Below are 16,953 nucleotides of genomic sequence, written 5' to 3'. Positions count from 1 at the left end.
CCTCAACCTCTCCTTCCCCCTTTCTGGATCAAGAAGGAGGAGACGTCATCCGCTCCATACGTGTGTTGAACGCGGAGGTGCTGTCCGTTCGGCACTTGGTCATCGGTGATTTGGATCATGGCGAGTATGACTCCATCATCACCGTTCTCTTGAACGCTTCCGCACGCGATCTACAAAGTGGTATGTAGATGCAATCTCTCTCCCATGACTCGTTGCTTAGATGAACTCATAGATGGATCTTGGTGAAACCGTAGGAAAATTTTTAATTTTCTGCAACGTTCCCCAACAGTGGCATCATGAGCTAGGTCTATGCGTAGTTCTCTATTGCACGACTAGAACACAATTTTGTTGTGGGCGTAGATCTTGTCAACTTGCTTGCCGCTACTAGTATTTTCTTGCTTCAGCGGTATTGTGGGATGAAGCGGCCCGGACCGACCTTACACGTACGCTTACGTGAGACAGGTTCCACCGACTGACATGCACTAGTTGCATAAGGTGGCTAGCGGGTGTCTGTCTCTCCTACTTTAGTTGGAGCGGATTAGAGGAAAAGGGTCCTTATGAAGGGTAAATAGAAGTTGACAAAATCACGTTGTGGTTATTCGTAGGTAAGAAAACGTTCTTGCTAGAACCCAATTGCAGCCACATAAAAGATGCAACAACAATTAGAGGACGTCTAACTTGTTTTTGCAGCAACTGTCATGTGATGTGATATGGCCAGAAGTTGTGATGAATGATGAATGATATATTGTGATGTATGAGATCATGTTCTTGTAATAGGAATCACGACTTGCATGTCGATGAGTATGACAACCGGCAGGAGCCATAGGAGTTGTCTTCATTTTTTGTATGACCTGCGTGTCATTGAAGAACGCCATGTAAATTACATTACTTTATTGCTAAACGTGTCAGCCATAGAAGTAGAGGTAGTCGTTGGCGTGACAACTTCATGAAGACACGATGATGGAGATCATGATGATGGAGATCATGGTGTCATGCCGGTGACGAAGATGACCATGGAGCCCCGAAGATGGAGATTGAAGGAGCTATATGATATTGGCCATATCATGTCACTACTTTATATAATTGCATGTGATGTTTATTATGTTTATGCATCTTGTTTACTTAGAACGACGGTAGTAAATAAGATGATCCCTTATAATAAGTTCAAGAAAGTGTTCCCCCTAACTGTGCGCCGTTGCTAAAGTTCGTCGTTTCGAAGTACCACGTGATGATCGGGTGTGATAGATCCTTACGTTCACATACAACGGGTGTAAGACAGTTTTACACATGCATAAACACTTACGGTTAACTTGACGAGCCTAGAATGTACAGACATGGCCTCGGAACACAAGAGACCGAATGGTCGAACATGAGTCGTATGGAAGATACGATCAACATGGAGATGTTCACCGATGATGACTAGTCCGTCTCACGTGATGATCGAACACGGCCTAGTCGACTCAGATCATGTAACACTTAGATGACTAGAGGGATGTCTAATCTGAGTGGGAGTTCATTAAATAATTTGATTAGATGAACTTAATTATCATGAACTTAGTCTAAAATCTTTGAAAAATATGTCTTCTAGATCAAATGGCCAACGCTCATGTCAACATGAACTTCAACGCGTTCCTAGAGAAAACCAAGCTGAAAGATGATGGCAGCAACTATTCGGACTGGGTACGGAACCTGAGGATCATCCTCATAGCAGCCAAGAAAGATTATGTCCTAGATGCACCGCTAGGTGAAGCACCCATCCCAGAGAACCAAGATGTTATGAACACTTGGCAATCACGTGCTGATGATTACTCCCTCGTTCAGTGCGGCATGCTTTACAGCTTAGAACCGGCGCTCCAAAAGCGTTTTGAGCGACACGGAGCATATGAGATGTTTGAGGAGCTGAAAATGGTTTTTCAAGCTCATGCCCGGGTTGAGAGATAGAAGTCTCCGACAAGTTCTATAGTTGTAAGATGGAGGAAAACAGTTCTGTCAGTGAGCACATACTCAAAATCTCTGGGTTGCACAACCGCCTGTCCCAGCTGGAGATCAACCTCCTGGACGAGGCGGTCATTGACAGAATCCTTCAGTCGCTCCCACCGAGCTACAAGAGCTTTGTGTTGAACTACAATATGCAGGGGATGGTGAAGACCATTCCTGAAGTTTTTTCAATGCTGAAGTCAGCAGAGGTTGAAATCAAGAAAGAACATCAAGTGTTGATGGTCAATAAGACCACTAATTCAAGAAAGGCAAGGGTAAGAAGAACTTCAAGAAGGACGGCAAAGATGTTGCCACGCCTGGTAAGCCAGTTGCCGGAAGAAGTCAAAGAATGGACCCAAGCCTGAGACTGAGTGCTTTTATTGCAAAGGGAAGGGTCACTGGAAGCAGAACTGCCCCAAATACTTAGCAGACAAGAAGGCCGACAACACTAAAGGTATATTTGATATACATGTAATTGATGTGTACCTTACCAGTACTCGTAGTAACTCCTGGGTATTTGATACCGGTGCCGTTGCTCATATTTGTAACTCACAGCATGAGCTGCGGAATAAGCGGAGACTGGCGAAGGACGAGGTGACGATGCGCGTCGGGAATGGTTCCAAGGTTGATGTGATCGCCGTCGGCACGCTACCTCTACATTTACCTACGGGATTAGTTTTAAACCTCAATAATTGTTATTTAGTGCCAAGTTTGAGAATGAACATTGTATCTGGATCTCGTTTGATGCGAGATGGCTACTCATTTAAATCCGAGAATAATGGTTGTTCTATTTATATGAGAGATATGTTTTATGGTCATGCCCCGATGGTCAATGGTTTATTCTTAATGAATCTCAAACATAATGTTACACATATTCATAATGTGAATACCAAAAGATGTAAAGTTGATAACGATAGTCCCACATACTTGTGGCACTGCCGCCTTGGTCACATTGGTGTCAAGCGCATGAAGAATCTCCATGCTGATGGACTTTTAGAGTCTCTCGATTATGAATCATTTGACACATGCGAACCATGCCTCATGGGCAAAATGACCAAGACTCCGTTCTCCGGAACAATGGAGCGAGCAACCAACTTATTGGAAATCATACATACTGATGTGTGTGGTCCAATGAGCGTTGAGGCTCGCGGAGGATATCGTTATGTTCTCACTCTCACTGATGACTTGAGTAGATATGGGTATGTCTACTTGATGAAACACAAGTCTGAGACCTTTGAAAAGTTCAAGGAATTTCAGAATGAGGTAGAGAATCAACGTGACCGAAAGATAAAGTTCCTACGATCAGATCGTGGAGGAGAATATTTAAGTCACGAATTTGGTACACACTGAAGAAAATGTGGAATCGTTTCACAACTCACATCACCTGGAACACCTCAGCGTAACGGTGTGTCCGAACGTCGTAATCGCACTCTATTGGATATGGTGCGATCTATGATGTCTCTCATCGATTTACCGCTATCATTTTGGGGATACTCTCTAGAGACAGCTACATTCACTTTAAATAGGGCACCGTCTAAATCCGTTGAGACGACACCATATGAATTATGGTTTGGGAAGAAACCTAAGCTGTCGTTTCTAAAAGTTTGGGGATGCGATGCTTATGTCAAGAAACTTCAACCTGAAAAGCTCGAACCCAAGTCGGAAAAATGCGTCTTCATAGGATACCCTAAGGAAACCATTGGGTATACCTTCTACCTTAGATCCGAAGGAAAGATCTTTGTTGCCAAGAACGGATCCTTTCTGGAAAAAGAGTTTCTCTCGAAAGGAGTAAGTGGGAGGAAAGTAGAACTCGATGAAGTACTACCTCTTGAACCGGAAAGTAGTGCAGCTCAGGAAAATGTTCCTGTGGTGCCTACACCGACTGGAGAGGAAATTAATGATGATGATCAAGGTACTTCGCATCAAGTTGCTACTGAACTTCGTAGGTCCACGAGGACACGTTCCACACCAGAGTGGTATGGCAACCCTGTCCTGGAAACCATGTTGTTAGACAACGGTGAACCTTCGAACTATGAAGAAGCGATGGCGGGCCCAGATTCCAACAAATGGCTTGAAGCCATGAAATCCGAGATAGAATCCATGTATGAAAACAAAGTATGGACTTTGACTGACTTGCCCAGGATCTACATGTGAAGCGGAATACATGGGAGCCTCGGAGGCAGCACATAAAGCAATCTGGGTGAAGGAGTTCATCACCGACCTAGGAGTCATACCCAATGCGTCGGGGCCGATCAAACTCTTCTGTGAAAACACTGGAGCTATTGCCCTTGCCAAGGAGCCCAGGTTTCACAAGAAGACCAGGCACATCAAGCGTCGTTTCAACTCCATCCGTGAAAATGTTCAAGATGGAGACATAGATATTTGCAAAGTACATACGGATCTGAATGTCGCAGATCCATTGACTAAACCTCTTCCGCGAGCAAAACATGATCAACACCAGAACTCTATGGGTGTTCGATTCATCACAATGTAACTAGATTATTGACTCTAGTGCAAGTGGGAGACTGTTGGAAATATGCCCTAGAGGCAATAATAAAAGGATTATTATTATATTTCCTTGTTCATGATAATTGTCTTTTATTCATGCTATAATTGTATTATCCGGAAATCGTAATACACGTGTGAATACATAGACCACAATATGTCCCTAGTAAGCCTCTAGTTGACTAGCTCGTTGGTCAACAGATAGTCATGGTTTCCTGACTATGGACATTAGATGTCGTTGACAATGGGATCACATCATTAGGAGAATGATGTGATGGACAAGTCCCAATCCTAAGCATAGCACAAGATCGTGTAGTTCATTTTGCTAGAGCTTTTCCAATGTCAAGTATCTCTTCCTTAGACCATGAGATCGTGTAACTCCCGGATACCATAGGAGTGCTTTGGGTGTACCAAACATCACAACGTAACTGGGTGACTATAAAGGTGCACTACAGGTATCTCCGAAAATGTCTGTTGGGTTGACACGGATCGAGACTGGGATTTTTCACTCCGTATGACGGATAGGTATCTCTGGGCCCACTCGGTAATGCATCATCATAATGAGCTCAAAGTGACCAAGTGTTTGGTCACGGGATCATGCATTACGGTAAGAGTAAAGTGACTTGCCGGTAACGGGACTGAACGAGGTATTGGGATACCGACGATCGAGTCTCGGGCAAGTAACGTACCGTCTAACAAAGGGAATTGTATACGGGGTTGACTGAATCCTTGACGTCGTGGTTCATCCGATGAGATCATCGGGGAGCATGTGGGAGCCAACATGGGTATCCAGATCCCGCTGTTGGTTATTGACCGGAGAGCCGTCTCGGTCATGTCTGCATGTCTCCCGAACCCGTAGGGTCTACACACTCAAGGTTCGGTGACGCTAGGGTTATTAGGAAGACATGTATGTGATTACCAAATGTTGTTTGGAGTCCTGGATGAGATCCCGGACATTACGAGGAGTTTCATAATGGTCCGGAGGTGAAGATTTATATATGGGAAGTTGTCATACGGTCACCGAAAAGTTTCGGGGGCATATCGGTATTGTACCGGGGCCACCGGAGGGGTTCCGGGGGTCCACCGGGAGGGGCACCCCTCTCGGAGGGCCTCATGGGCCGTAGGGGGCAGGGAACCAGCCCCTGGAGGGCTGGGCGCCCCCCCTTGGGCCCATGCGCCTAGGGTTGGGGGGGGACCCTAGTGGGGGCGCCCCCTTGCTTGGGGGGCAAGCCCCCCTCCCTGGCCGCTGCCCCCCCTCTAGATCTCATCTAGAGGGGGCCAGCCCCATTTCCCCTTCCCCTATAAATAGAGGGACGAGGGGAGGGCTGAACACCTGATCTAAGGCGCAGCCCCTCCCCTCCCCAACACCTCCCCTCCTCCGTTAAGTGCTTGGCGAAGCCCTGTCGGAGTACTGCCTCTCCACCATCACCACGCCATCGTGCTGCTGCTGGAGTCTTCTTCCTCAGCCTCTCCTTCCCCCTTGCTGGATCAAGAAGGAGGAGACGTCATCCGCTCCGTACGTGTGTTGAACGCGGAGGTGCTGTCCGTTCGGCACTTGGTCATCGGTGATTTGGATCACGGTGAGTACGACTCCATCATCACCGTTCTCTTGAACGCTTCCGCACGCGATCTACAAAGTGGTATGTAGATGCAATCTCTCTCCTATGACTCGTTGCTTAGATGAACTCATAGATGGATCTTGGTGAAACCGTAGGAAACATTTTAATTTTCTGCAACGTTCCCCAACAGTCTTCTTGAGGAATTTGTGAAGATATACCCGATTGATGATGTGACACACAGTATCAATTGCTTCAGGCCACCATCTACAACCAGTCTTGAATTCACTAAGCATAGTGCGAGCCATCTCAATGAGTGGCCTGTTCTTGCATTCTGCAACTCCATTCTGTTGAGGGGTATATGGAGCGGATAGCTCATGAGTGATACCAAGTTCATCAAGATAGTCATCAAGGCCAGGGTTCTTGAACTCGGTGTCATGGTCGCTTTTGATGTGCTTGATCTCGAGACCATAGTTTATCATGACTCGATTGGAGAACCGTCTGAAGACACCCTGCACTTCAGTCTTGAAGGTAATGATATGCACCCAGGTGTAACATGAATAATCATCAACTATGACGAATCCATAGAGTGATGATGCATTGGTTAGTGTGGCATAATGAGTGGGACCAAAGAGATCCATATGAAGTAATTCAAAGTGACAAGTAGTGGTCATGATTGTCTTCACAGAGTGCTTGGATCTGGTCATCTTTCCAAACTCAAAAGCACCGCAAAGGTGATCTTTGACGAATTTGGCGCCCTCAACGCCAATGATATGCTTCTTCTTGACAAGTGTGCTCAAATTCCTCATGCTAGCATATCCAAGCCATCGATGCCAGAGACGGCACTCTGAATCTTTTGCCAGTAGACATGTGGCAGGTTGAGGACCTAGAGAGAAATCTACAATGTAGAAATCACCTCTCCTACAACCTTCAAAGACTTTGGACTTGTCAGGTTCCATTAGCCAATGCATCTATATTTTCCAAAGATGAGAATCATGTCAAGATCACAAAGCATTGAGACAGACATGAGGTTGTATCCTAGGGACTCGACAAGCATCACTTTTTCCATGTGTCGATCCTTTGAGATAGCAACCTTACCTAGACCCAATACCTTGCTTTTTCCTTTGTCAGCATAGGTGGTATGCTTCAGATGAGTCGGAGTAAGGGTAGCACTGGTGAGGAGATTCCTGTCACCGGCCATGTGATTGGTGTAGCCACTATCTAAAACCGATTTAGTAGCTTTATGTGTGTCATCCTGTAGAAGCATTAGTCTCACTTACAAATTCATATACTTCCATTTGAAGAATATGATGATCAATTTCATCAGTGAATTTCATCAACAGAACATAACTAGCAGCATAGGGATGTGTGAGGAATTCATTTCATAATGATTAGCTTGCATGCATTATGTCAGGTCTTCAGCAAATTCATTAGACATTTATTGTGTCTGAAGACCAGACCATGCAGAAGAGATTAGTTCTTCTTCTTAACCACCCACATCTGAATGGGTGGCTGAGAAGCAATGTAACGCAAAACATTGATAGAGAACTTGGGCATTGACGAATATGCATTTCTCTTCATAGGAGGGGTATAATACTCGAAAGAGTATGCAGAGAAATTCTTAGCAGATTTGTGCACATAGCGATTTGAAGAATAATGCACATGTTCATTAGAACATTCTCTGTTTCCCTATGAAGAAACATTAGTGTGACCATGAGTTTGCCTACATCCTTTTGACGATGTTGGTCATGTGAAGAATTCACCCTTGGGTTTATCTTCTTCTTTGGTGGTGTCATGATGACATTCGCCTTAAGATTTTGAAGAAGGCTTTTGGGCACCCTGATTTTCTTCACTGGGGGACCGTTCTTGTAGTTAGTACCAACAAATCACGCAAATACTTCACCATTCTGATTTTTGAATAGCTTGTAGTTAAGTCAAATGACTCATCACAAGAATGTTGAGTATTACACCGAACCAGATAGAGTGGATGGATTTACTGGAGGTCCTTTTTACAGCAACCGATGTGGTTTTGGGATACTGTTCAGGTTTCCAATAATGTCGGGGATATACCCTGCGGTATGACCCAACTGGGACTTGGCGTTTCACTTGTAACCCGCCGACGGATTGGCGACTTATGAGTCTGATGGTTCATTGGTCTGACGACTCATGAGCTTGGTGACTCACTAATGGCCACTATGGCGGGTCATATAGAGGACTAGGCTCAAGGCCCAGAAGGCCGGCTCATGCTATGGTGGACCGGTTTACGAGGAAAGACATAAGGAGTTTTCCCTTAAGGGGGAAGACTAGGATTCCGCTTGTAATAGACTAGTCCTAATCCTAATAGGACTCTACATGTAACCCGCCCCTTCAACTTATATAAGGAGGGGCGGGGCACCCCAAGAGAGGGGGCAAGAAACAATCGTTAAGGCTAGACACAACTAAAGGAGAGGCGGCTTATGCGGCGTCTCCCTCATGAGCATAATGAGACCTAGCCACAAACAGCATGTAGGGCTATTACCGGATGATGTTTCCCGGAGCCCGAAGCTGTCTAAATCCTTGTCTTGTGTGTTGATCCGCCTCGCGTCTCTCATCCCAATCAACCCCTCTCAAGCTACCACATAGATGCGTTGGCCTCACGACTAAGTCCTCACACTAGGACATCTGCCGTGACGTTTCCACGACAAATAAGATCGATCTACATTAAGCTGTCTCTCAAAGGCAATACCCTCTTTCCTAGGGTTCCTGTTCAGAATCTGCTTCTTTAGCACATCACATAGAGTCTCGTGCTCTTTGAGGCTTTTGTACATGCATGTGACATACAATTCCTTCAGACCTGCATTTTCGTCAATGACACTTGTGGTCTCCTCAGATGAGAGGATTGCGAACACAGAGACATTTGATGATATAACAGTAGTTGAAGCATTTGAACATTCAGCTAGAGAATTTTCATTTTCATGTTCAGAGAATTTCAAGCATGGAGCAACAAATTCTTCCTGAACGGTGCTGATCTGTTGAGCGAATAATGAACCGTTGTCTTTCTGGAGTCATCATGAGATGCTCTCGGATTCTCGAGTTATTGCTTCCTTTGAAGAAATTCATAGGACAACTTCTCGAGTTCTTGCTTCTTGTGAAGAAATTCATAGGACAGCTTCTCGGGTTCGGCTGAGAGGGGCTGCATGACGACTTTCAAGTTTGTCATACTGTGACTTAAGATGTATATGAGGTCTTCAGATAAAGCTTGACTACAATCCATTTCCTCATCTAACAGATCATCACTTTTGTCTAGCAGTTTTTGCATCTTTTCCATAGCAATTTGTTGTTCAGTTGCTATTTTAGCCAGTTTCTTATAGCTAGGTTTTGCTTCACATTCAGAGTTAGCATTACTGGAAGTATTAAAGTAAGCTTCTCGTGAGGTTAACTTGGCACCTCTTGCCATGAAGCAATAGTTGGGAGTGTAGCCATCAGCGCATTCCTTAGGGTTGGTGGACTCATCATTTTCTTCATGATCGAAGATGGACTTGCTGACGAACTCCATGGCGAGGGCCAAGCTTGCCACCCTAGAGTCAGCCTCCTCCTCAGGTTCCTCAGCTTCCTCAGCTTCCCCTTGATTAGATTCTTCCTCAGAATCCATTTCCTTCCAAATGAAAGCACGAGCTTTACCGGAGGTGCTTTTCTTCCATGATGAGGATTTTAATGAAGACTTTGAGGACTTCTTTTTTTGTCCTCAGAGTCGTCATCCCTGCTAGGCTTCTTCTTCCTTGAGCCCTTTGGCCAGAGGGGGCAGTCAACAATTTAGTGACTTGTCTTCTTGCTTTTGTGGCAAGTTCTCTTGTTCTAGTCTCGAGCAAAAGCTTCTCCAGTGTTCTTCGAGTCATACTTTGAAGACTTTCCTAGCGATTCCTCTTGAAAAATTCTAGAACTTCCTCACAAGCATAGGCAGTTCTCTGCCAATTTCCTTAGCACCATCAGTACTGCATTCAGAGTCTTCTTGTTCAGATGAAGAAATTGCCTTGGCTTTTTCTTTTCCCTTCAAAGCACGGGGTCGTACATAGCTGGGACCATACATATCCCTCTTCTCAGCTTGCTGAAATTCATGAGTATCGAGCCTCTCAAGAATATCAGCCGGATCAAGTGACTTGTAATCGGGTCACTCTTGAATCATCAAGGCCAAGGTGTCAAAGGAGCTATCAAGAGACCTCAACAACTTCTTCACCACCTTGTGGTTAGTGATGTCAGCAGCACTGAGAGCCCAAAGCTCATTTGAGATATCAGTGAGGTGGTCGAAGGTTTGCTAAACATTTTCATTGACGAGGCTCTTGAAGCGGTTGAAGAGATTGTGAAGCACATCAACTCGAGAGTCACGTTGAGTGAAGACTCCTTCATTGACCTTGGAGAGCCTATCCCAGATAAGCTTTGACGTTTCCAGTGCACTCACTCTGCCATACTGTCCTTTGATGAGATGTCCACATATGATGTTCTTCGCTGAAGAGTCGAGTTGCTTGAATCTCTTCATGTCCGCAGCATTGGTGCTAGGGCCAACAATGGGGATGCCGTTCTCAAGGACGACCAAGTTATCATTGTCAATTGCCTCAAGATGCATGCGCATATTGTTCTACCAGTAAGGATAGTTTGTGCCATCGAAGATGGGCACGCAGCGGATACCTTGATCATACATATGGTTGACATAACTAAAACTCCACGTGGTAAACCAAAATCACATAAAATAAGGGAGTACCTTACTCTGATACCAATTGAAAGCATATGTTTACTCCCACAAAGGGGGGTGAATGGGAGATTTTTAGAAATTTGTCAAACTCTACTGAATTTGATGAAGATTGGAGTGAACAAATAGAAACACGAGGAAACAAATTCATCACAGAAACAGAATGCATGCATACAAGATGCATATAGGTGAAGAACATGCAATCATACAACCTTACAAGCATGAAGAAGATGAACTGAAGAAATGAAAGACATAATGATGAAAGTCTTTAGTTCAAATTCGTCAGAAGGTAGATCACAAATTCTTCAGCAACGGAATAACATAAGGATAAGGGTTGAGGAATTTGAAAACAGGTAGGTTCGATGATGACACAATGATTTGGTAGACCAGCTCTAGTTGTTGTATCAACTGTACGTATGGTTGAGGCGGCTAAGATGAACTTAGAGGACACACAGTCCTCACCATATTGCTCTTGAGCTAAGGTAACTTAGACCTCGCCCAACCACTCATGGTAAGTCTTCGAGGTAGACTTCCAAAACCTTCAAGATTGTTCACCGGCACACCAAAATGACTCTTGGGTGCTCAGAACATGATGCCTACCCGTTTGGAAGAATGACAACTTCAAAGGTAACAGGCGTCGGATCACACAAGTCATTCCCTTTAGTGATGCTCAATCACTTTGGCTCTGATAGCTTTTTCCTCACTTGGGATTCTCTCAAAGTCGTTAGAGGATGGGTTGCTCTCAAATGACAAGTGTCAAGTTCTCTCAGAGCATACAACCAACAAGTGGTTGTGGGGGGTGGCTATTTATAGCAAGGGGCAACCTAACATGAACTGTCATAAATGCCCTTGTATGATATGACTGTTGTCAGGATAAGATCCACTTGACAGCTAGCCCACAATGCAGCAATGGTCAGAAAAATTGAACTCTCAATTTCGTCGAGGCACTCAATTTCCTCACAATAGGTAGATCGCACTGGCAAAATCCTAACTCCTCAGTTTGACCAAATTTGTCAATGACCAGATGAACTTCGTCACTACCGCTAGCAAATTCGTCAGTTGTTCCGAAGATTTCCAAAGGCTTCACTCGAAGCGGCTTGTGTATGTATACATTTGAAAATCACTTTGGAAATGTGAACTATGATTTACCTAGACCCCCTTTAACAGTATGGTTTTTCCTATGACTCAAAATAAGAAGAGAGAAACTATGAAAACTAAAGTCTTCAAGCTTGTAAGACTTCACATCAATTTCTTCAAAAGGTTGTACCAATTTCATCACCAAATTCTTCACTTGAAGAAATATATGTTTAGGGGTCATCTTCCATGGGTTAAACCAAATCTTCAGGGACTATAACTCATGTGTACACTCTCAAACACATTAGTCTCTCAACCCATTTGTCTTCAATACTCCAAAACCACTAAGGGGGCACTTGATACACTTATAATGTTTCTAACAATTCTGCATAAAGCACAAAAAATATAGTATCGTTGCCCCTAGTAATAAAATAGAATATTGTATAATTATCAATAGAAGATACCTGAAAATGCGTTTATGTGTAGTATATTCAGTTGTATATGCACTAGTGATCTTCTTATCATGGCTCTTCTTGCCCTTTGATTGATCGTAGCATTGTGTTCTCGTCATTAATCCTCATAGTTCTATGCTTGCTTGTATTTGTGCCTTGTAAATTTGTTTGGATGTCTAACGTGTGGCCAATTTTTTGTAGGTTTTCCTTCTTTTCGTTCATCTATTGCAGTGTCGCTCCTTGTTGCCGGCTTCACCACATCAAGGTTTATTCCTTTGCTTTATTTAGAGACATTTTCCTACCCTTTGCATGCCTAATGGAATTGATTTTTTCCGTATTGGTTTATCCAAGTGATTTGTTTGTGTATGATTTTTACTATAGCTTGTTACATTTTCTTGTCGATTCATTTGTACAAGATGTGTTTCGTTATCTCTTTAATAGTCCCTATTTTGGAGTCCGTGGCAATGCAATTTTCTTTGCCGGCATTTTCTTACATATGTGATATTGCTGAGGATGGGACTATGTTCGATGGGGTAGAGATCGAATTGTCTGGGGATGGTGTCATTCTGTCAGCACACATGACAATTTTGGAGCATTCCTTGGGTGTCCTCCATGCGTACAAGCTGGTTGTCATGCAGACCGTCTGTTTTTTGCAGTGTATGGTTTTGTGGTGAGGGATTATAAATATGATTGTATGTTGGTGTATAGGAATTGATTTCGTTCCATTGACATTGTGGCCTCGTCTGTTGTGTGTTAAGCAGGCTATGTGGAAAGGTCTCGATGCCTTGCACCTTCTTTCTGGACATCAAGGCATCTTTACCATTGGTGAACACTTTCACCATCGGCTTGACTTGGCGCCCTTGTACTCACGCCTCTAGGCATCGGTGCACTCCATTTTTAGGTAGTTTGTTTCAATGTTTACTTAGGACATGGATATTACTTTGTTCCTGTCATCGAAGGAAGATGTTGTTAGTGTAGGCAATATAGTTTATCTTCTTCGTGGTGAATTACATAGGCATGACATTAACATTTTCCATTCCCTTACTAAATCAATTGACTTGTGAACCACATATGCCTTTTACTTAATCCATATAATGAGACCCACGAGGTAATGCACAATAAATAGCTCTATAACTTAACCAAACCACAGTGCAAATATTTCCCACAAATCACAGTGAGCAGGATGATGACCCACAAGTATAGGGGATCAATCGTAGTTCTTTCAATAAGTAAGAAGGTTGAACCCAACAAGGAGCAGAAGGAAATGACAAGCGGTTTTCAGCAAGATATTTTCTACAAGCACTGAAATTGTCGGTAACAGATAGTTTGATAGCAAGATAATTTGTAACAAGTGACAAGTAGCAATAGGTGCAGCAAGGTAGACCAATCCTTCTTGTAGCAAAGGACAGGACAGAACAATCTCCTATAATAAGTAAAATGTTCTTGAGGATGCACGGGAATTTCATCTAGTTACTTTCATCATGTTTGTTTGGTCCGCGTTCATTACTTTGATACTTTGATATGTGGGTGGACCGGTGCTTGGGTGCCGTTCTTACTTGAACAAGCTCCCACTTATGATTATCCCCTCTTGCAAGCATCCGCAACTGTGAAATAAGAATTAAGATAAATCTAACCATAATATTAAACATATGGATCCAAATCAGCCCCTTACGTAATAGTGCATAAACTAGGGTTTAAGCTTTTGTAACTCTAGCAACCCATCATCTAATAACTACTCCACAATGCATTCCCTTAGGCCCAAAGATGGTGAAGTGTCATGTAGTCGACGTTCACATAACACCACTAAGGGAATCACAACATACATATCATCAAAATATCGAACGAATACCAAATTCACATGATTACTTATGACAAGACTTCTCCCATGTCCTCAAGAACAAAAGCAACTACTCACAAGTCATATTCATGTCCAAGATTAGAGGGTTATTGAATAGCATAATGGATCTGAACATATAATCTTTGACGAAATAAACCAACTAGCATCAACTATAAGATGTAATCAACACTACTAGCAACCCATAGGTACCAATCTGAGGTTTTGATACAAAGATTGAATACAAAAGGTGAACTAGTGTTTGAGATGAGATGGTGTTGGTGAAAATGTTGATGAAGATTGACCCTCCCATGATGAGAGGGTTGTTGGTGATGACGATGGCTTCGATTTCCCCCTCTCGGAGGGAAGTATCCCCAGCAGAATCGCTCCGCCGGAGAGCAAAAGTGCTCCTGCCCAAGTTCCGCCTCGAGACGGTTGTCGGTGTCAAAACCGGCGGATCTCGGGTAGGGGGTCCCGATCTGTGCGTCTTAGGCTGATGGTAACAGCAAGCAAGGGACACAATGTTTACCCAGGTTCGGGCCCTCTCGATGGAGGTAAAACCCTACTTCCTGCTTGATTAATATTGATGATATGAGTAGTACAAGAGTAGATCTACCACGAGATCATAGAGGCTAAACCCTAGAAGCTAGCCTATGATGATTATGATTGTGATCTTGATCGGCCTTCTAAGGACCAACCTCTCCGATTTATATAGACACTGGAGAGGGCTATGGTTTACACGGAGTCGGTTACAAGGAAGGAAATATAATATCCGGATCGCCAAGCTTGTCTTCCACGCAAAGGAGAGTCCCTCCCGGACACAGGATGGAGTCTTGAGTCTTATATCTTCACGCTCCAATAGTCCGAATGAAGTATATAGTCCGACTGTCCGGATACCCCCTAATCCAGGACTCCCTCAGTAGCCCCTGAACCAGGCTTCAATGACGATGGGTCCAGCACGCAGTCTTATCTTTGGCATTGCAAGGCGGGTTCCTTTCTCCGAATACTCCAAAGTAATTATCGAACACTTAAATCGTGTCTGGATCTGCAAAATGATCTTCACATTCCACCGTAGAGAGAATGATATTTCACAAATGCAATCTGCTGACAACTTTTTTTAGACAACGTGACATGCCATTATGGTCGGGTCATTATTCGAACCGTTTTCCCACAACCAGCCACAGTGCATATTGCGAGGTGGTTTCCTTGATATGTCTTGTCAAAGTAGAGATCATGTCCCCTTATCATGGGATTCTCATCAATACGGGTATGGGTAATCCGACCGCGCCATCAATAGTGGCACTTGGGAAGAAAGCGATTCTCAACGGGCAAGTGGGGAGGCGCACCGCTTTCGTCGCCTCTATAAAGGGATAAGGGTTCCCCATTTTTACCCATGCCTTCTTCCTCCTTTGCTCACCTTTGCCTCCTCGAGCTCCAGCACCCTAGCCCAAGTCTTCTCCGCACAGCTAAACATGTCCGGAGCAGGAGGCAAGTGGGTGGCCTCCACTGTGAAGGAGAAGCATATCGCGAATCTTCGGGCGGCCGGATACTTGGCCGCAGACATCGTGCACCGGCTGCCGGACGCCGGGCAGATCATTCCAACTCCAGAACCTCACGAGAGGGTCGTGTTTGTCACCTACTTCGTTCGTGGACTAGGATTTCCACTTCATTCCTTCGTCCGCGGGCTCATGTTCTACTACGGGCTAGATTTCCATGATCTAGCCCCAAATTTCATCCTCAACATCTTGGCGTTTATCGTCGTGTGCGAGGCCTTCCTCCACATCAAGCCTCACTTTGGCTTGTGGCTACAAATCTTCTGCGTGAAGCCGAAGATCGTGAGCGGCCAGCAAGCGGAGTGCGGAGGGGCCATGGTGGGCAAGATGCCTAACGTCACCTGGCTTAGTGGATCCTTCGCGGAGACCGCGAAAGGGTGGCAATCAGGGTGGTTCTACATCACCGAGCCACGCGACACCAACTGGGCGCCGGCCCCCGAATTCTGATCCGGAACCCCCACATGGCTCACCTCCTGGGAAAGGAAGGGCCCGACCTGGGGCGAACCTGCAGAGCTGACCGGACTCCAAAACTGCATCAAAATATGAAGGACAAGAACGTCAAGCTTGTCAACGTGGTCCAGGTCATGCTTGTCCGCCGGATTCTTCCATGCCAAAGACGGGTATTCAATCTGTGGGAGTTCGTCCCGGCCGAACACCTGATGCTTCGAAGGCTCTACGACATGACGCACAAAGACGCATGGAAGGCGCTGTTCAAGGCCTCCGAAGTACCTCCTCCCACATCCGAGGACCGCAGACTTCATGCCGCGCGGCCCCCTGTCCGGTGTGTTTTCTGACTACCACCGAATTCAGTTCTTCCTAATACATTCATGGGGGAGTCTTAAGTCATTGTGTGTATTTGATCTGGATTATGTGGAGACACCGGAGTGGATTGACTGTCTGGCTCCGCTGCCAGAAGGTCCAGCCGACGCTCTCCTGACGGAGATGCTAGTTCCACGCCCTACAAGGCACCGGAAAAGAAGGCCCCGGGGGCCAGAAAGGGTCTCCGGTGTAAGGTCGTACCGGATGCCTCGTCTTAGGACGACGAGGCACACTCCTCCCTTGAAGGGGAGGAAGAAGAGGAAGAGGCCGCCCCATCCGGATAGGATGGGGGACCTAGGAAGGCGGACTAGGGGGCCGGGAAAGGCCCCCGGCGCAAGGCCGTCATACCCATGTCGCCCGAAGATGATGAGGCAGATTCCTCCCGCGGAGGCGGGGGGGGGGACACGAAGAAGTTCTGCCTCCCTACACTAGGGAGGAGAATAAGAGGAAAGCCGCCCCG

This window comes from Triticum aestivum, chromosome 4B (assembly GCF_018294505.1).
Source record: "Triticum aestivum cultivar Chinese Spring chromosome 4B, IWGSC CS RefSeq v2.1, whole genome shotgun sequence".
NCBI lineage: Eukaryota > Viridiplantae > Streptophyta > Magnoliopsida > Poales > Poaceae > Triticum > Triticum aestivum.
The sequence above is the reverse complement of the archived record's forward strand: the minus strand, read 5'-3'. Positions refer to the sequence as shown.